The sequence below is a fragment of the Phacochoerus africanus genome, chromosome 8 (assembly GCF_016906955.1).
Source record: "Phacochoerus africanus isolate WHEZ1 chromosome 8, ROS_Pafr_v1, whole genome shotgun sequence".
Taxonomy (NCBI): domain Eukaryota; kingdom Metazoa; phylum Chordata; class Mammalia; order Artiodactyla; family Suidae; genus Phacochoerus; species Phacochoerus africanus.
The window spans coordinates 63,982,649-64,002,933 of NC_062551.1; the positions used below are offsets into that span (position 1 = coordinate 63,982,649).

Here is a 20,285-nt window from a genome sequence, read left to right on the forward strand (position 1 = left end):
GTTCCCTAGCGAGCGTGGTGTCCTGGTCCCTCCTGGGGTAGAGGGAGCCCTGCCTGCTCCTCCAGAGCGGGGGTGGGCGTGGACCTCTCCTGCCACAAACTCATTCGGAAGACAGTTCGGGCGCTGCCAGCCCTGTCCTGCCCCATCAGACCCCCAAGAGCTCGGTGCCAACTCGCTGGCCTCAGCCCGTGTCTCGGCTGCTGGGCTGGGTGTCCCAGGGCCGGGCATGGCACCTCCAGGCCTGGCCCCCTAACTGCCGTTTCTCTACGACCTGTTGGCAGTGACACTGGTGGCCTCCCTTCACTCCCCTCTCAACTTTAACAACCACGGGACTCTGGTATCCACACTGAAAGGGGCTCAGAGCTCGGGGTGCGGCTGGGCGGGGGCAGGGAGTGGGAGGTCCTGAGCACCCTCCCTGGGGCTGTACCCCACCTGCCAGGGCTCACAGCTCTTCTCGCTTTGCTGCATCCTGGCTCCAACATTCGTTCAGAATCACAGATGTGCAGGTGAGCCTGGCCAGGTGTGAGCGCCCCTGCAGAGGGGAAGGGGTGCCGCGTGGTGCCCTTCCCTTCCCAGGGCAGCTGGATAGCATGGGCCCCACCACCCGGGGAGGAAGGCTTACACAGCAGGCTGTGCTGTCCGGGAGGCGGGGACCGTTCCCTTCCCGCCAGGGCAGTGGGCTGCTTTCTGCCTCAAGAGCCCAGCTTGCTGGGCTGAGTTGAGGCAGTGCTCTGTGTGTCTGACCCCCGCCGGCCTGGGCCTGGTTTGAGCTGGCACCCTCTGGCCCTGGGCCTGCCAGCCCCGACTCAGGAGCTGCTGCAGCAGGATATGAGGGTGCTCAGACCCCCTGGGATAGGGGGTGAGTGGACCCGGAGGGAGGGGTTCCAGGTGCCCAGCACACCAGTGTGTTTGGCTTAGCTGTGTGGTGGAGCTGGGTGCCCAGGCTGGTCACAGGGCTCCGGGATCTCGTCCCCAGAGAGAGAGACCCTGGGGAATGTGGATTTCCGGTTGGTTTTCTGGGCTCTCTGCTGAGCGGCAGGTCGGCCTCTGGCTGCCACACTGGGAGGTAAGGGGCTCCTGGTGGCCCCTCCTTGGTGGACATAGGAGTTCCTGGGACCCCAACTCAGCTCTCCTGGGACACTCCTGGGGTGAGGTTCTGCACCGTGCCTGGCCAGCGTGGGGCTTGCGGGCGTGACGTCAGATCTGCATCTCCGTGGGGCGTGCATGTGCGCACGCGTGCTCCTGCCCAGGAGCACCTGCTCTTCCTGGGGGCTGTGGCCCCAGGAGAGGGAGGGGGTGGCGGGAGGGTCTTTGTGTGTGTGCACGGTGTATGCGGCAGGAACTGAGTGCACGCCGACGAGGGTCTGTGCATGTGCACGTGTGCCTGCATGCGTGCCTGTGGGCTTGCGTGCGCCATGCCCCCAGGCCTGAGAGGCGAGGGCCGGCCCTGACTTGTTCCTCCCACATTCCCCGGATGTGCCCAGACGGGTCTCCTCCTCCCAGAGGCATGGGTCTGCTCAGAGGCACACAGCCCCTGCCCGGGCTCTGGGCCCTGCTTTCAGCTCAGTGGGGAATGGACGCCCAGAGGAAGGGGTGCGGGGGAGGGAGCCTGCAGTTCTGGATGTAGGTTGGTGGTGACAGGATCCAGCTCGCCAATGACGTGGAGGAAAGGGGCTCCACCCTCCGACTGCTGACACTCCCCGCGCCCTGCGCCCCTCTCTGCGCCTGGCTTGCTGGCACTGTCCTGTGCAGGTCCTGCACAGGTGCGGGGACAAGAGCAGCAGTGCGGACACCTGGTCTGGCCCTGGAGGTCCTTCTGGAAGACTCCTAAGGCAGCTGCCCAGTGAGCCAGGGAGGATTCATGGTCACAAGGGCAGGGAGACCTTGGGCTGGGGACAGGCTCAAAGCCTGGGAAGTGGGCCCAGCACGTCCTGCAGGCTGTCTGGGGAGCCTTCGTGATGTCAAGTGAAAAAAGCACAAGAGTTGAGGATTGTGTTTTACGTGGCAGGTAAAACATAAGGACGTGAGCCGGGGAGGCAGCCTCGCAGTGGTGTGGAGGGGTGGCCCCAAGAGGTCAGGGGGCAGCCAGGGGATATAGGAGTTTTTTCAACAAAGACCAAGTGGCGGGAACTTCAAAAGGTGACTGTTAATTGAAGATAATCAGACATCTCGAGTTAAGGACTTTAGTGCCTCTCTGGGTCTGGGCTCCCTGACAGCATCCTTTGATGGGCCGCTCAGCCGTCTGGACCAGCGTCCTGTGCTTCTGACCCTTCGTGGGGTCACCGTGGGGGCAGCTGTGGTCGTTGGATGGCTGCAGCATCCTTTGTTCACGGATGTGGCAGCAACATTTTTTTACTCACGTTGCTTTGGACCGAGGAGCTTCTGGGCTCCTGTGAGCCACAGCGCCTGTCCTGGGGGATGCCAGCCTGTCTACACGTGGGCAGTGGGGGATGGCTAAGGGTCCGAGCAGTGCCTGGGGGGTGTGGGCCTGGGGGCTGCTCTGGAGCCGGCTACTTGGGGCCCAGGGACATGACCCAGTGCCTGTTCGGTGCCCCCTGCACCAGGACGCATCCGCTGCATCCATGTTGGGGGCAGGCCCTGCTCCAAGCCAGGCAGTGAGGGTGGCTGGCAGGGGTGGTGCTCCCCGGGCTGGGCCTGGGCAGGTGGACCGTGTTGGGCCCGGGCCCAGGGCTGGGGCAGTGGGACAGCCCCAGCCACAGTGTCGTCTTCTTAGCCCGGTTCTCCTGTATCCCTGGTAACGGCTTCTTTCAGAGCCACTTAATCCCACTCCACAGGCTGAGGGACAGGGAGTATGCAAATGAGCTGCCCTTTAGTTTCATAGATGGGGGGGATGCGGGAGGGGCTGAGGCCGGGGGCTGGCCCCCCGCTGGGGCGGGCAGCACTGCCCAGATCCCCGGGCATGGGGGTGGGGGGTGCTGCTGCGTGTCTTGAGGGTGCCTGTACCCCAGCCTGGTCCCAATGGGGCCCCCACCAGGCTCTGTGAGGCTGCTGGCATCTTGATGCCAGACAGGCCCACTGAGGGGGCCAGGGAGTTGCTGGGAGGGCAGGACACAGGCCAGAGTGTTGGAGCTGACTGGCGGGGGACCGGGGTGGGGAGACCGCGGCAGGCTGCATGGAGCGGGCCTCTGAAGCCCGCCAGCCCTCCTGGGCCTCTCCAGGGGCAGCCAGGACACTGTTTGAGAAACGGCTGAGCTTGGAGCCAAGATGCAGGCTGGTTCAAATGTCCCGGCCAGTGGCCTGTATCCCCTCCAGTGCCAGCAGGAGGCGCTGGCCCTTGTGCTCTGACAGCTGGAGTGTGCATCTGTGTCTCTGTTGACCTGGAGCCCGAGAGGCTGAGGTGGCTGCGGCCTCCAGGCCACGAGGCTGGGGGGCGGGGGGACTCCGGACCCTCGGGTCCACGGTGTGTTCAGATCCACTGCTCCCACCCCGGGACTCGGCACCGGCTCTGCCTTGGTCTTGCTTGTGTTTCTTTTTCCTGACTGAAAGCAGGACTCCGAGGAGATGCTTTGAAAGTACAGAAAACCCCCCTCCCTGAGCTGGTGGGTGTGCGGGTTTCTCACTGTTCCCAGGTCACCACCTGGCTCTTCGCCTCCCGCCCGTCGCGTGCAGCCTGGGGGCTTGGAGCAGGTCCCTTCCAACGTCACAGCTTCTTCCGGAGCCTGATGCTAACGATGGCCTCACTCTGGGGGACGTGGCGCCGCAGCCGTCAATGACCAGCTCGGGGACTTCTGAGCACTGGCTGCTATATTCCTGCTGCAGGGAGATTCGCGCGGCCTCTAGTCTGCGCCTCGTGTCGTCTCCTTGGCGGCACGGCGGCCCCGGCACTTCATGCACAGGGAGCTCTTTGAAGCTCCCGCCTCCGGCTTCAGTGCCAGGTCTTTGCGGCCGCCTTTCGAGAATCAGGCCCTGCCTGGTGCAGGCTCAGAAGCTTTTCTGGAGAAGGCAGGACATGTGGACGCGCCCTCAAGGCGACCTACACCAGGGAAAAGCAGCCATAGCTCTGGGCCCCCGTAGTCCCTGCGCACCCGAGGGCCTCTGGGCAGGGACCTACTCCCCTCACGTGGAGGATCCTTTTCCTCGGTGTCCAGAGTGTGGCCTGGTTGGGAAAAGCAAAGTCACACCCTGCCTCTGGGTAGATGGAGCACTAGCACCTCCGTCCAAGTGCCGTGAGCTCACTCGCTTCCCTCTGGTGCTCGCTTGCGGCCTATTAACTCTTAGTTGACGCACAGTTCCAACAGGAGGCCCAGAGGGTCAGACACGCCCTCCTTGGCGTGGGCGGTGAAGGCGTTTCCTCCCAGATGCCTCACTCAGGCAAACACAGAAGCACCCAGGTGCTGGGTTTCCTGGCCGGGCAGATGGACAGAACATTTCTGGTTGTGTTCCCGCTGGGATCCCGTTGGCCTCTCCCCCTGGCGCAGGTGCACCCTGGGCCTCCCGAGGCCAGCTGGACGGCTCTGCCTGGATCTCAAACCCATCAGCATGAAAATTTGACTTCAGACCCCTGGCTCTCCGGTGTGATGGAGTAGCAAGCCCCTCCCTGGCCGCAGTCTTGGAGCCGGAATTCTGCGCCTCAGGGTCTTGGGGCCCCAGACTTTTCTCCTCCTCTCCCACCCTGCCTGTCTGAACCACCTGGGTGTCCTGGCCCTGCTGAGCAAGGGCCAGTGGCCAGACTGCCTGCTTCCACGGTCCCCCTCCCACTCCCCCCAGCTGTCCCTCTCAGTGACCCTCGAGACAGAACCCAGGATCACCTCCTGGCTTTTGTCTCTAAGACCCTCTGTGATCTGGCTCCTGCATCCCTTTCCCTCCTCAACGCCCCCCAGCCCCTCTCCCTCTGCTCAGCTCCCCCATCTGAGGACCCCTCCTGCTCTGCCCCCTCTAGGGACCGCCTAGTGTCCACTGTGACAGTTTTTGTAAATGCCATGGTGAGGTGGTTGTCTTGTGCTGGCCAGTGGGCAGAGGGCTCCTCTAGGACAGGGGTTTTGGGGACTAAGGGCCCCCTGTTTTCCTAGCTACCACCTGGGCACCCTGGGGACTCAGAGAAAGTGTCAGTGGTTACAGGAATGAAGGAACAAGCAGGTAAATAAACAGGCGAATGATCAGCCCAGCAGACGGGGCCATAGCTTGTTTATAACCGTGATGGGTGTAGTAGGCTGGGGGCTCGGGGTGGGGTGAGAAGAGGGGGGCAGGGTCCAGTGTCTCCTGGTCCACAGACCCCCTGGGGAAGGCCTTAGGGAGGGTCCCTTGGCTGGGGAGCACCTCCTGGGCTCTGGCCACCCCCTCTCCCCCCGCCATCCCCTCCAAGACACACTCCCCTCCCCCACCTCTCTCCCTCCCTGTCACCTAGGTCCTTCCTGGCTTCCCAGGCTACTGACCCCCAGCCAGGTGAGCAGGCGGTGGTGGGCACTGGGGGTGGTGGTGTGGTGCCCGCAGGGAGGATGGGAGGGGACTGGGCTTCCCCACCCTCTCTCACCCCTACCCAGGGCCCAGGAAGGGCACCTCCAGCCACCCCTGGTTTGTGCAGGTCAAAGGCCCATCCCTCCTACCCCTGCTGAGCCTTTGGGCCCAGCAGCATCCCACCTCCTCCTGGCCTCCACGGCTACCCCAGCTCTGAGCAGCAGCTCCCTGGGCTCTGGCACTGGGAGAACTGGAGCGGCCCCCGCCCCGCACCTGCCCAGCAACCTCCCTCCCTGGCCGTTCCACGGGCACCTCCCCTGCGGGTCCCAGGGATGGAGAGATCCTGTGGGGGGCTCCCGTGTTCCTGGCATCGAGTGTTTCTAGCTCCCTCCCCCATCCAGGTGTGGCTGCGCTGCCCTCCCCAGGGGTCCAGGCTGGCCGGGAAGAGCTGAGGCTCTGGCCCTGTGGATAGTCCTATTAGATGTGGCCTTGGCCAGGTCCCCTCAGTCCTTATCCAGTTCAGGGGCCCCCTCCCTGTGCTGCCAGATCCAGCTGGAAACATCCACCTATGCCAATCAAAGGCGTCTTTGGGGACAGGGTACCTGGTTTGGGGGGCCTGGGGCAAGTGCCTTCCTCCCTCTGTACCTCGGTTTCCCCCTGAAAGGAAATGTGGTATCAATGGTGCCCAAGAGCTGGCAGTGCCTGTAAAGACCCCTGGCCCATCAGAGGTGCCCCCAGAGGCCTCCCTCCCTGGTTGGAGCCCCCTTGTTGCAGCAAAGTGCCCTGGGGCCTTGGGGCAGGTGGGTGAGCCCTGCCGTGGGCTGGGAGCCAGGTTGTTCAGCCGTCCTCCTGTGCCCCTGGAGATGCCTGGCTGCCACCTGGATGGGCAGTGGCCAGGCCCGGCCAGGGCGGCCGCGGGCTCTGGGCACCGTGTGTAGGCAGCAGGAGACGGGAGAGCTAGGATCATTCTGCGCGTTGTCCTGAGTTCTGATTGAGAACGAGATGTCTTGAGAGCAGATGCTGGTGAAAACTGAAACATACTTTCTAAATTTAGCAGGTGAGATTGCACATCCGCCCAATTAAGCTCATTGATCTGGCGAGCGTGCGCTTGCTCTGGCTACGGCACTCGCTGTGCCTCCTGCCGCCTCTGTGTGTGTGTCTCTGGGCCTGTGTGATCTGGCTGATGACCTCGGGCTGCAGAAAGTTTTGAGCCAGGCTCTCATCAGGGCCCCCGTTACTCCTGGGCCTGGGCAACGCTGCCCATGGGGATAGTGTTGGGGCACAGGGGGCGGAGCTCAGTCTGGTCAGCAGACACTCCTGAGGCCACCTGCAGCCAGGTCGGCTGGTATTTTGGGGGAAGTGGTGGGCACGGGGTGCCCTGCCTGCAGGACCCTCATCATCTCACTGGACGGCACAGGTCCTGGTGACATCTCAAGGGAAATTCTGTGTCACTAGAGGGTGAGCACGACAGATGAGAGAACCAGGGAAGGCTTCCTGGAGGAGGGGCCTTGGGAGCCAAGTGGGAGGGGCAGGGAGTGGGTACCAGGCTGAGAGCTCCTGTGTCGCCTACCAGGAGAGCAGAGGCCCTGAGGGTTTGGAGCCGAAGGGGAGGGAGGCCCAGAGGCCAGAGGCCTGGAGGCCAGAGGCGGCCTGAGGGAGGCCTGGAGAGCAGCCTGCGTGGACGTGGGGAGGAAGGGGGGCAGGGCGGCTCTCAGTGGGAGTAACGCTGGGCTGGGAGTCAGGCTGTGTGCCCTGGCTGCCGCAGCTGCCCCAGAGGACCCGGTGGGCGGCAGGCTCCTTGCACGCTGCATGCAGCTCCTTGTCTATTCAGGGCCGGGGCCAGAGCCCCGCCGGCCCCAATGTCCGTGGTCTCCTTCCAGGGACTCTCGGAGTCTCTGGCTCAGGACGGAGATTTCTTTCAAAGTTTTTAGTCTGCATTTCAGTTTTGGCTTCGTGCAGGAGCAGGTCCTATCTCATTGTTGCCCCTGGTTTCTGGGTCTCTGCCTCTGGGTGTGGGTGTCCTGGTGTCTCTCTGTCCCCAAGTCCTGGGCTCTTAGCCTTGTCCCCTGGGCACATCCCCATGGGCTGTCGGAGTGGGACTGGTCTCTTTGTCCCCATGCACAGAGCCACTCCTCCCCCCCAGCTGAGCCCCATGCTGCCTGGGGCAGATGTGCACGTGGGCAGGTGGGCAGGTAGAAGGCGCTGCCCCTCGGGGTGTCCAGGAAGTTTTCCCCCTGTGGGTAGCACCTTCTCTGCCCACCCCCTAGGTCTGGGCCTGATGCCCAGGCCAAGGCAGGCCCGCGCACACCAGGACTGCACCGTTTTCCCATCCGCCTGCCCCCAGTGCAGGGCCCATCAGCACACCAGCGACGGGAGGGGCTCAGGGCTGTCCCTCAGGGCAGCCTTGGCAGGATGGGGATGGGCAACGTGCAGAAGGAAGCCCCCAGCCCTGCCTGCCAGGCCCCTGTGGTGAGCACCCACCCGTGTGAATGTCATGGGGCCTCCGGATGGGAGTCGCGTCCTGGCCGGGCTTGGCTCCCACCAGCTCCCCAGGACCTGCTGGGCTCCTTCGCTCTCACCCCCTTTTGCCCCCTCCACATTTCTGGGTAACTCCACCCTCCACCTTCTGACACCCGTCCACCTTATTCATCTGGGGCTGGGGCTGCGGAGGAGGGAAAGGAGTGGGCGGTCCTGCCTTGGCCTGGGCGTCAGGCCCTGACCCTGACGGGGTGGGGGTGGGGGGCAGAGAAGTTGCTGGAGATCATCTTCCAGGAGAGGAAGCCGGGGCCCAGGGAGCCAGGAGGCAGCTGACCCCGTGCAGGGAGCGCCGTGGCGGGGCGCTAATTGCTGCCTCTGCCCCTCTGGATGCATCGCTCTGACAGCCCCTCACTGAAATGTCTGTGGACTCTGCTCGCAGCCCAGTGGGAGTGCCTGACGCCACCCTGAGCCAAGGCCACCCAAGCCGGCCCAGCCTCAGCCAGACCAGGGACCCCAAATGCTCGCCTGGGCGCAGTGGCCAGTGCAGGGGTGCAGGGCAGGTGGCGGCTGGAGCTCAGCCCTTGTCAGGGGCACCTGGAAGGCAGGAAACCTCCGGAGGTCAGCTGGCCAGGGCAGATGCCAGAGCGGGTCTCTCGTGGGGCAGCTCTGGCACTGAGAGGGACCTCAAGGCCCACCCTGGGATCTGTGGCACAGCCAAGGAATCTGCTGTGTGGCTTGGGGAAAGTCGGGGACCTCTCTGGGCTGCAGGAAGCTGGAAAGAACCCTAGTAACCAGTAGGTCTCACACCTGTGGGAAAGCTGAGGCCCAAAGAGGGGAGGGGTTTAGCTGAGGCCACTCATGGGTCTGTGGGGAGCTGAGACATGAGCCTGCATCTTGTCCCCTGTTGTCACTAGATCAGGGCCAGCTGGTGGGACCTCCGCCTCTGTGGACATGGTGCCTGGCTGCACCTGTCTCTCCCCTCCTCCACTGCAGTGGAAGGAGGGGGGAGAGGCGGAGAGGGGGGGCTCCTGAGAAGCCTGCTGGCTGGGAGGTCCCACGAAGGAGGGTCCCCAGGGCCCAGAGCCTGCCTGTTGCTGCTTTAGGGCCTCCAGGGCCTGGAGCAGTGAGAGGGGGAGTGTGCAGGGGCCCAGCTGCCCCGGGGGCATGGGGCCAGTTGTAGGGGGGCGGGGACAGTGGCCAGCTCCCATTATTGCTCCTGGTCTGCATGCTCTCTTCAGACCTGGGAGCCGGGTGGTCACGGTTTCCAAGACAGCAGCGCCAAGCGCCCTCCCCTCGCCACCAACTCAGGGCCCGCTGCCCCTTGCCATGAGCCGAGGGGTGCCTAGTGTCCAGCAGAGAAGCCTCCCGCCGCCGCCTGGGGATGGGGAAGCCGTTCCCGGCGCCGCCCCCTTCCCGGACCCGCGGCTGGGGCCACCCCGACGGGGGATGGAGGGGGGCGGGGGGGGCGGGGAGGCTGCGGGCGCATCTTTGCAGGGAAAGTACTTTGGCCGCTAGGGCGCGGGGCGGGCGGGCTGGCCCCACTGTGCACCCCGCATCCCGCGCTTGGGCTCTGCGCCCGCCGCGCGCTCGCGCCCCCGGCCCCCTCCCCGCGCGGGGCGGGCAGGGGGTGTGGTGCGGGCGGCACGAGTGACAGCGCTCTCCGCGCGCGGCACCTCCACGGGGCGCAGTGTCAGCGCGCCGAGCCCGCCGCGCGCACAGCCCGCCGCGGGCTTCCGAGCCGGCGGGGCGATGCTGGGCCAGCCCCAGCCCCAGCCCCAGCCCCAGCCCCTGCTCGAGGCCGGCCGCTGACGGCGCCGTCGCCCCGGCCGCCCCCCGCCGCTGCCGCCGCCGCCGCCGCCGCCGCCGCCGCGGAGACAATGGACGCGGGAGCCGCCCCGCGGAAGCACAGTAGGTGCCGCGCCGCTCCTGTTGCTGCGCCCGCCCGGGCTCGGTGGACGCGCGGGGGCGCCGCTGCCTCGGGCGGCCGGTCCCAGCTGCGCGGGGAAGGGGCGCGCGCTGCTCCCCTCGTGCCGCCTGCTTCCAAGGTCCACACCCCGTAGGGGAGGGCCCCGATCTCGGAGGGGTCGGGCGGGTGTGGGTGTAGGATGGCGCCGGGCAGGTGAGGGGTCCCGGGCTCTCTTGGAGGCCACAGGTGCGGCCTGAGGGATCTGAGGGCCGCCCCCTGCGAACTTTCCTCCCCTGGTTGAGGATGGCTGTCTGAGAGGGAGCCCCGCGAGCCCAGTCCTGGGCAGCCCGCCGGTCCCCTCTCTCGATGTGGGCGGTACAAGCAGGGACACTGCCCTCCGGTCTGTGGTGAGGTGGGGGATAGAAGCCCGCAGAGGGGCCTGGCCCATTTGCCAGGGCTGCAGGTGCTGCTGTTGGCCCTGGGCCCACCACGCCCAGCGCCAGTGGGCAGGGCAGCCGTGGGCACTCTGGGGGCAGGCAGGACCCAGCCAGGATCTGGGGCGCCTCTGCCCCAGGCTGTCTGCAGATGCTGCTGCCGGGGTTGGGGGAGCAGTCCTCCTGGCCTGAGCCAGCAAAGCTGCGGGACAGGTGTCTTAGGGGACGTGGACACTTCTGGAGCTGGCAGAGGGAAGATGCCAAGGGAACAGGAGGTCTCCGCTCTCCTCTCCTCCCCCTACCCCGCCCAGTGTGCCCCTCGAGCTGGACAGAGCGTCCCCTGACTCCTTGCCGAGGCTGGCCTTTCCCCATGGCCTTCTCCACCCTCACCCATGAAAATGTACCTGGTTTGTGTCCTCTCTTGTCCCTTTATGCCTGACCTCTGAGAGGTGACACTCCGTGGCGCCCAGTGCGTCTGTCCTGGGGGCCCGTCTGTGATCTGCCAGTCAGAGAGCTGCAGCCACAGAGGGGGCTCAGGCAGGCTGGAGGTCCTCGTTCCTCTCCTGTGGCGGCGACAGGAGCAGGCTGCACATCTCCCCGGGACCCTGGGATAATGGAAGATGCTGGCTTTGAAGACGCCCAACCGCCCCGCGTCCCTTCATGTTCCCTTGGTACTTGGGCCACAGCCACATCCTCCGTGCAGACCTCGGAGGAGGGTCTGGGGCTCCAGAGAGGATGGGGAGGCAGGTGGAGCCTGTGCCGTCGGCCACATCTGAAGGGTCCCCAGGGCCCCCTTTCCCAGGCCCAGCTCCTTGGTGGCCCTGCCCTGGCCTGTGCCCTGAGCCGGGGGTGCGGGAGGGCTGACCCTCCGTCAGGCTGGCAGTGCTGCTGCCCCTGGGGCTTCCCAGAAGGTGGGGTCCGGGGGCCTTCACATTTAGCCGCGGCCCATCCAGGGTGCATGGTGAGCACGAGCTTGGGCTGGGGGCTCCAGAGGTGGTGCTTTCGCCCAGCCACCGGCAGAATTGATGAGGCCGCTGTTGGGGAGCAGCTGGGGGCACCAGGAGGGTGTCCGGCAGGCTGGGTGGCCCCTCCAGGCAGGTGACGAGGCAGCGGCCCTTTAGCTGGTGCTTGGGCCAGGTCTGTGGGGTCCCACTGGTGCAAGAGGGGCTTGTGGGTGGGAGGTTCCCCAGCCCTCACTCCGTGCAGCTGAGAGCTCAGGTTACATAAGCCCCGCCTGGCACACGGGTTGCCGTAAGAGGCAGCAGCCAGGTTTGACAATACGGATTGTAATTGGATTTTAATTTTTAATGTCTGCAATAGATGAAGAGCTGTGGGCCAATTCGTATACAGTCGGTTACTCTGCGCCTGATAGGACTACTTCATTAGTTGGTAACTGTCCTGCCGCCGTGCCTCCCGCTTCCTGGAAGGGGGGGTCAGGTCTGGAGACCCACGGGCTGCGTGCCACCTGCTGGGGGGGGCAAGGCAAGGGGTGGGTGGCGGCGCTCCTGTCACTGCTGGGCCAGCTGTCCCCATCCCGCACCCATGGCCCTGTGGGCTGGGGGCCTCCCGGGAGGCGCTTGGAAAACACACCCACTGAAAGTTGCAGGGTTTTGGACCCTCCTGGGGCATGGGGCACAGACGGCCCTGGGCCTTCCAGGGTCCTGCCTGCCACTCCCAGTGGCCAGGACAGGCCCCGGCAGCCAGGGGTGGGGGTGGGAGCCAGGCCTTTGCGGCTGGGTCCCCCAGGTGCGGGGGTGGGCATGCTCCGGGGCGTCCCTGGGGCCTCCAGACAGACCCAGGCCCCTGGCAGAGGCAGGACCTACATCGTGGGCTCCACCCCCACCACAGCTTGAGGGGTCGCGGGAGGCAGGACGGCCTGGCTCCCCTGCACTGCCCGCCCTCCGGATTATTCTTAGGTCTGTTGTGTAACAGGCCCGCATCCACGGCACGGGGAGGAAGGGCTCCTGGGAGATGTCTCCAGCAGCCGACAGCCAGCCGGGAGCGGAGCTTTTGTCACTTCTGCCGCCCAGCACAAAGGGACAAAGGAGGCTGTCTGGCCACCCAGCCCAGCCCAGGCTGTGCAGAGGGGCTCAGGGCCAGCTGGAGCTTGCTCCCTGGGGAACATCTGGCTTGAATCTCCCATAACCTCCAGCCCCTGCAGCCGAGTGTGTGTGTGTGTGTGTGTGTGTGTGTGTGTGTGTGTGTCCCCGTCCCTTGGGGGCACGGTGCCTGGGGGATGCCCCGGGTTCCCTTCTGCCCCAGAGCTCGTCCTGCGTTCCTCCCTCCTTCCGGGCTCCCAGCAGCCTCTGGGTGCTGCTCACAGGGTCCCCACCCCACAGATCAGGGCAGACTCTTCACAGCTGTTCTGGCAGCTCCTGCTCCGTGTCAGACGCGGATGGACCGGGGGCTCCAGGAGGCTCGGGCTTGAGGGCAAACGAGCTGGCCCTGAGGAGGCCTGGGCTGGGGCCGTCCACTCAGAGCCCAGCATTTGCGTGGGAAGGGCCCCTAGATGCTCCCATCACCTGCGCCTGAGGGTCAGTGACCCTTCATTGTCTCCTTCCCCCACGGGGGCCAAGGACATGCGTGTGAACCCTGCACCTGTGCACATCCTCCCCCCCAGGCTCCCCAGGGAAGAGGGTGAGTGGCTGGCACATCAGGGTCCCCCTATTTCCCCCTGTGCTCAGAGGGGGTCCTTCCCAGTGGCTGGGGGGACCCAGCGGGGGTGGTGGTGCGCGGAGCAGGGAGGGACAAGGGCCGGATGCAGAGGCGCTGGGGAGGGCTGTGCCTGGGGGCTCCGCTTTGACTGAGGCCCCGACCCCAGGAGACAGGAAGGCAGGCAGGTGGGGGTGGGGGCGGGGGGTGGGCCGTCTCAGACCTCTCTGGTCCCCTTGCTGGCTGTGGGACCTCAGGCCGTCACCTAGCTGCCAGTCCTCCCTGTCCCCCTGCAGGGAGCCGTGGGTTCTGACCAAGTCGTTCAAGTAAAGAATGCTGGGAGCAGGGAGGCTCCTGGGTTCGAGGCTGCTGTGGTCCTTGTCCCAGTGCCCTCCTGGGCAGCCAGCCCCGGGCAGAGGCTCCCCACTCCTCAGGAGGGCATCCTGTTTCCTGAACGGGGGCTGCCAGGGTGGCCTGGGGCTTCCTGGACACATGACCACAAGCTGGGGTGCTTAACAGACAGAGGTTTCTTCTCTGGCGTCTAGAGGCTGGAAGCTCCCTCTGAAACCTGCAGGGGGGGGGGGTCCTTCCTGCCCGCCCGTCTGCTGGCCCCCCGCCTTCCCGGGCCCGCACCTGCATCCCTCCAGCCTCTGCCTCCATCTCCCGGGGCCGGGTCCCTGCGTGCCCTGCCCCTTCTTCTAAGGACACTTGTTGTTGGATTGAAAGTTCCCTTGAGTAATCGGGATGACCGCGTCTCAAGATCCTGAACCTGACCACGTCTGCAAAGACCTTTTCCAAACAGGTTCTAGGCCGTGGTCACATCACTGGGGCCCCTGCAGTGGCTGTGATCTCTGCCTGCCGCACTCACTGCCGAACCCCGCCCTCCAGAGGCAGAGGCCTGAACCTCAGCCCCCCTGGGGCCTCCCTGCTGAGGCTGGGGCTGGCGTGGAAGTCCCTGACCTAGGGTGGGGTGGCTGTGCTGCCTGCTGTGGAGCCCCGGGCCTCTGCCTCCCAGGCTCCCACCTCCCCCAGTCTCTCCTCGCCCTGCGCTTGCGGGGGGGGGTCGCTGGAGGTCCTGGCCTCCTGGGGGATGTGGAGGCCAGGCCAGGCCAGTCCTGGACGGGCGGGGGGCCTGACCCTCCCTCAGTACACAGCTGCTCCCAAACCCTCCCCCCCGCCCCGGCAGACTGTCCCCAGAGCCCCTCTCCTCAAGGCCCTCCCTTGGCTGGCGGAGGAGGGGGCTGCAGCCTGGCCCTGGACCTGGAGTGGATTGGGTAGCCCTAGTGTGAGGGTCAGCGGCTCTGGGCAGGCCTTCCTGACCCAGCACAGCCCCGGGGCCCTGGAACATAAGGAGCAGATTCAAGAATGGTTGGGGCTGTTTCCATAGAAACATGCATTTCATCAGGATCCCGGGTGGGGTCCCGGGTGGGGTAAGCAGAGAGTGGAGCCAGGTCCGCAGGGGCTCTGTGCTTCCTGGGAGCACCTTCTGCCCCAGCTGGCCCTCCCAGGGTGGGCCGGGGTGGGGGGCACCGCCCCAGAGTGGGCAGACGTGGGTTGGCACCACGTTCTGCCGCCAGCCCCTGTTTGGCCTTGGACAGGCCTCCGCCTCAACCTCCTCACCTGTGAAATGGGCAAGCAGTAGCGCGGGGCGGGGCAAATGAGAGTCCGTGTGTGGAGCTCTGGCCCTGCCACCCGCGGGGACCTCTGCAGCCCTTTCCTCGCCCTCCTCCCCAAGTTGCCCTCCTGCCTGTTCCCGGATGCTCCCCGGAACTCCGTGTTTCCCTCTGCCTCCTCCGCCTCGGAGTGCCCGGCGCTGAGCAGAGGCTGCTGGTGGCCTGCAGGCCTTGCGCCGTGGGTGAGTGAGGCCGCTGCTCTGCGCCCTGAGCTCAGCCTCCCCTGGGGCCTCCCAAGAGAGCCACCGCACCACCCGCCCAGCCGTGGCTGGCACTCTGAAGCTGGGTCACAGGTGGCCGTCCCCTTCCTGTGGCTGAGCCCCTGGCACCAGGATGATAATGGAGGCCCTGGCCCCCCACCCCCCAGCCTCCCAGGAGGGGCTCTGGGGCCTCGAGGTGCCTTCCGTCCTTTCTCAGTGGCTTTTCAGCACAGGCTCTGAACCCATCTCCACATGCCCCCCTTTCCCAAGAGCCCCCAAAGCCTTCCTGAGCACTAAAGATTCGAGCCTCCCGGGGGGCCTCCTGCAGCCAGAACGCGCAAAAGGAGCAGATTCACCAGCTTGGTCCTAACCACTGCCTCCCACCCACCCAGCGCTCCCGGACTTGCTGTTTGCTCAGCTTTACCCTGGGGACCCCAGGCCTGGCCCAGGAGCCGCTGCGGAGCTGCTTTCTGGGCTGTGGGCTCCTGGTCCCCGCCTCAGGCCCTCATCCGCTTAAAGGGGGCGCAGTGGTGGTGGATGAACAGGTACCTGTAGCTGGGGGTGATGGCTGCGCCAGTGGGGGGTGTGTGATGGTTGCGCCAGGGGCTGTGGGGGGGTGTGATGGCTGCACTGGGGGGGGGGCGATAGCTGCGTGGGGGGAGGCGGGTGATGGCTGCACTGTGATGGGGGTGATGGCTGTGCCAGGGCTGGGGCTTCCTCACTTGCCCCCAGAGGAGATGGGCTCTGGTTGCTGGACCCTGAAATCAGGACCCGGGGCTCCATTTAGATTGGAGCCCAGACAGGAGCAGCCGATGGAGCCTGGTGGCCTCCACATCACCAAGTGGCCCAGGTGCTCCTGGAGCCCCCAGGTGCCCCCATCTCTGAATGGGGGCGGGGGTGGCCTGGCTCCTAACCGTGGGGTCCAGAGCCCAGAGCTGCGTGTGCTCAGTGGTGCCTCCCCAACTCCACAGTTATTTGGGGGAGAGTCACCAAGGGTTGCCACCTTTAGGGACAGGCCAGAAACTCACCAAGAACGTGGCTAATGAAGATGGATCCCAGGGCAGAGCTGGCCGCTGGGAAGCCCTGTCGGGTCCTGGCCACTCGAGGGCGCCTTCTGCGGCCCCTGCCTCCCTGGGAAGCCCCCTCCCCCACCAGGTAGCGTCTCCTCCAGCTCCGGACATCAGCTCCACGGGCAGCTCACCCACAGTGCCGCGACCCCCTCACTTCCTCACTGAGAAGGGTGATGGGCAGTCCTGCAGGTCTGTGCTGCGGGCGGCCACTCCCCCTGAGAGGCTACGCTGCCCAGGGGAGCAGATTCCCTGCTTCTGTGCTGTGCCCTTGGGGCCGAGCCAGCACTGCAGGTCACAGGTCGGTGGGCCCAGGGGGCAGTGGGCCTCAGCCTCCTGTGTCCCATGGGCTCTGGGCCCCCAGCCCTGCTCCCTGCCAGCACCCGGGCTGCCGGGAGGTGGTGCTTCAGGCCTGAGCTGTGGGAGGTGCTGGCATCGACTTGCTGTGCACAAGTGTCTGTTCACACAGAAGACAGGTTCGAAGCCCTGGGATCTTTGTCATCCTTCAGAAATGCCAAACCTATAAAGTGGGGGTCGCGTTCCCCAAGGGCCTGGGACTGGAGACCGAGCAGGGCTGACGGCCCCTCTGGCGGCGCAGGTGAATGAGGGCAGCCCTCCTTCTGTCTCCAGGAGGAGACACCCCTGGGGACCCGGTGGGCAAGCCGTGTCACTCTGCCTCACCCACCTGCACCATGACCACGTAGTTTACAAAAGGAGAGGGGAGACCGGGGGACGCCAGGGCCTGGGTGCTGGACCAAGGACTAGAACCTTCAGGAAGCAAACCCAAGGTTCCCAGGGAAATGCCTGACCATTCTGCTGACCATTCAGCCCACCTCCTGGGCAGGAGCGCGGCCCGGCCGAGGTACTTAAGTCAGCTCCCAGTCTGGAGGGGACCCGGAGTCCCAGTGTCCCCCATCCCCTCCCCTCCCGTCCCTCCCCCTCCCCTCCTGCCTCTCCCCTCCCCTCTGCCCCATCCCCTCCCCTCCCCTTTCCCCTCTCCCCATCCCCTCTCCCCTCCCCTCCCCTCCCTCCTGCCTCCCCCCACCCCATGTCACTGGTCTTTGGGAACCGCCCCTGCCATCTAGAGCAGCGGGAGGCTGGGGAGGTGGGGTGCTTCTCTCCGGAGGGCCAGGGAGCCTCCTCACAGGGCGCTTACTGCCCCAGCCTCCCAGAAAAGTGGATTCCCTGGGGAGGCACCCAAGGGTGAGGGGATGCTGGGGGCCTGGGCCAGGGCCCCCCCGACCAGAGGCAGGAACAGGCCTCCCTTTCCAGAGCTTCGCCCATCGGTTAGGTCTTGGGGGCCCTTCCCCCATGTGCGCTGGTCCTGTTTCTGCCCCGTTCAGCAGATGAGGATGCCGAGGCTTGGCGAGTGACTGCCGGAGCCCTGGGGCTGCTGGGCCTTCAGCTGCCTCGTTAGACAGAATCGTCTGTGCGCACAGTAGGCTGGTCCCTCTGCCCTTCATGGGAGGGGCCCGCTGGCCTCCTGGCAGGGACAGGGCCCCATGCCCTCCCGTCCATGCCGCGGCCTCTGTCCCCCCCAAAGAGGAGAGCCGAGCCCAGGTGTCCGGGGCTGCCCTTCCCGGGTCTTCGTGCATCCCCCAGGAGGCCATCACCCCTCTCCTGCAGACCCCACAGCGGGCCCCGCCTGAGCATGTCCCCTCCCCCCACCAAGCTGAGGTGGGCTGCCATGGCCCTAGGGTCCCCAGGATTGTGGCCAACGCGGGGGCAGGGGGCGCTGGAAAGCCCTTCCTGCATTTCTCACGTGGGGAGAGGGGAGCGAGGGGAGCCCCAGGCCTGGTCTCCTCACCCAGCCCCTCTGGAGCCTTGCTGTGGGAGGGAGCGGGCGGGGGTTCTGGGGCTGCTCCCCGGGGGCGAGGGGAAGGGACACTGCGGAGCCCCTCCCCAGGGCCGGGCGCACGGGCACGCCCTGAGGAAGGGACCCTCTGCCGCGAGCAGCTCCCTGCAGACCGCCTGCCGCAGAAGCAGATCCCGTGACTGGGAGCCAGTTTCTGAGCAACGGCTTTCCAGGCCAGGCCGTGGCCCACTTCTCAGGCTGCAGTGGGATTGGCACAGTGCAGTTCCAGAGCAGCAGGTGGCCGTGCGCCAGCCAGTGGGCGGCGAGGGCCAGGGCTCCAGCAGGCCTTCGTTTGCCAGGATGGGCTTGAGGGTGAGGGGGGCGTGGGGGGCTGCTCCCCAAGAGCAAGGCCAGCCTGAGCCCGTCTGGGCGGAGCTGGGCCGAGGGACTGGGCCTAGCATCTGAAGGCATGTCACTGCAGCCTGTGCTCATCGCCTTGCCCGTCCAGCCCGGCAGGCAAGGCCCGGCGTGGCCGCCCCCGGGTGGGCTGCAATGAGGTCGTTCTGTGGAGGCTCACGTCCTGGCTTCTCCTGCAGGGGCTGGGCCAGCAATGCCCTGCGTGGGCCTGGCCCTCTACCCCAGCCTTCCTGGGGAATCCCAGGGTCTGGGACCCGGCAGAGCCCTTGAGCTCCCCTCTCGGCTGAAGCCCCTGAGGTTGGGGAAGGAGAGGGTCTGGGCCCCTTTGGGCTTCGCCAGCCGTCCATGGGGTCCAGATCGACTTCAGCCGCGTCTGGGCCCTGCTGGGCTGTCCATGGGCAGGAAGCCGGCCTCAGAAAAGCCGCTGGACCATGGAGCGGATTTCTCCCTGCACCCTGTGGTGCTGTGGGGTGCAGGGAGTGGCCCTCCCAGGACCCCCTGGCGTGGGAGCAGACCCAGTGGGTACCTGCGGCCGGGCACCAGAGCTCTGGGTCTGGAGCTGCCAAAGGTCCCGTAGACGCTTCCTACGCGCCCTGGCCTGGACTTGCGCCTGGCCTGGGACCGGCAGCGCCAGAGGATGGCGGCTTGATGGGCCTGCGGATGCGTCCCGCAGGCCTGGGTCATGGGCTGCTCCTTGGGTTGGTGAGGGGAGCAAGGAAAGCAGGAGGGGCTGAGGGCCCAGGAGGGGGCCGAATCGGGTGGGGGGCAGGTGGAGCCTCCTGTGGAGGTGAGCGCCCCCAGGCACCCCCTACCCAGGCCCACTTGATCCAAGAGGTCTTGGGGGCAAAAGGGTGGGGAGGGCTGGCCGTCAGGGGCCCTGGAGGACTTTGCTGCAGGCAGGGGCGGGTGCATTTTCGGGGTGCCCCGCCCACCCCTCCACGCCCTGCCTGGAGTCTCCTGTTGGGCCCCCAGGGGGAGGACTGGCCCCCCTCCCTCCTGTGCCCCCACCTTCACCCGCTACCTGCCGTGGGCGGGGCAGGCCTCCTGGAAGCGCGCTGTGTGTGTGTTTGCGTGTGCGTGTTTAGAGTATTTTTAAAGCAACTCTGCAGCTGTGCTCCCGGCAGTTGCATCGTCTCCGGTGGGAGCTCTGCACGTGGCGCATTGTGGGGCTATTTTGGGCCTTGGCATTATTGGGAGGCACGTTCTGTGTCTGAAGGAAACAGCGTCAGCGCACGGGGATCGGTGGGCTGAGCTGGGGGGTCCTGGATGTGCCTCGGGGTGGCCTTGGGGGCTGTGTGTGGCAGGCAGGGCTGCCCCCGTCCGCCTGCCTGTGAGTCCTGAGGGTCCTGCCTGGGGCGCCCTCCCTGGCCTGGCTCACGGGGCTGCTCAGCAGAGGCTGCGGCTTGAGCTGGACGGCGGGGGTGCCAGGCAAGGCCAGGCTCTGGGCCGTGCACGGTCCTGGGGGACTTTTCCCAGGAAAGCAGAGAGATGGACAGATGGACAGGGAGGGACAGAGGCCCCCCAGCCCACACTGCTTGGCTCTGTAGTCTCAGGTGGAGTTGGCAAGCCTCCGGGACCAGAGAGCACGTCAGAGCTGCTGGCTGTCGGCCTCCTCTGGCTGCTGCCCGGGACAGGACGCTGCCCTCCCTCCTAGCAGAGCCTCAAAGTCCACAGACCGTTGTAGGACACGGCACCCCTTGTCGTGCACAAGGCCCACCCTGGCCCCCCAGGTGAGCAAGCCCTTCACGCAGCCCACCTCCGGGGTGCCAGGTCCCGTCCCAGCGGCAGCCCCCGATGCCCGCAGGATCCATGGGGCCTCACGTTAGGGGACACGTGGCTGCGAGCTCAGCCCTGACCTCGTGTTCTCTGCCACGTGCTCGCCTGTCTCCTCAGAAAGACCTAAATTTGCCCCCTCGCTCTCAGCTGTGCCTTAAAAAGCCCTGCACGGTGACTCAGCCGTCGCCACTGGGCCCTGCTCCTGGGAGCGCACAAGGTCACGGGGGCTGCTCGGCCCCTTTGAGACCCCCAGGCCCGGTTGGGGACCAGGCGGGACCTCAGCAGATGGCCTCCCGTGGAGCCCAGGTTGCGTGTGTGACCGCCACCGGCTGGGCCCGTGGGGTGGGGCGGGGAGTGCAGGGGCAGGGTGCTCTCTGTGTAGGGGCCCCGGGCTGAACGCGCACCCCCCCCCACCGCCACCCGGCGCCCTTCCCTGCACCGCCCTTTCTGCCCGGTCCTCAGAGGACCAGCC

At 66.2% G+C, this 20,285-nt stretch overlaps 1 protein-coding gene across 2 annotated transcripts in view; it reads left to right on the plus strand.

The window, feature by feature from the left end:
- Positions 1 to 20,285, plus strand: part of PLCH2 (phospholipase C eta 2) — a 65,565-nt gene that overhangs the window by 1,670 nt on the left and 43,610 nt on the right. The gene's annotated exons all lie outside the window — the stretch shown is intronic.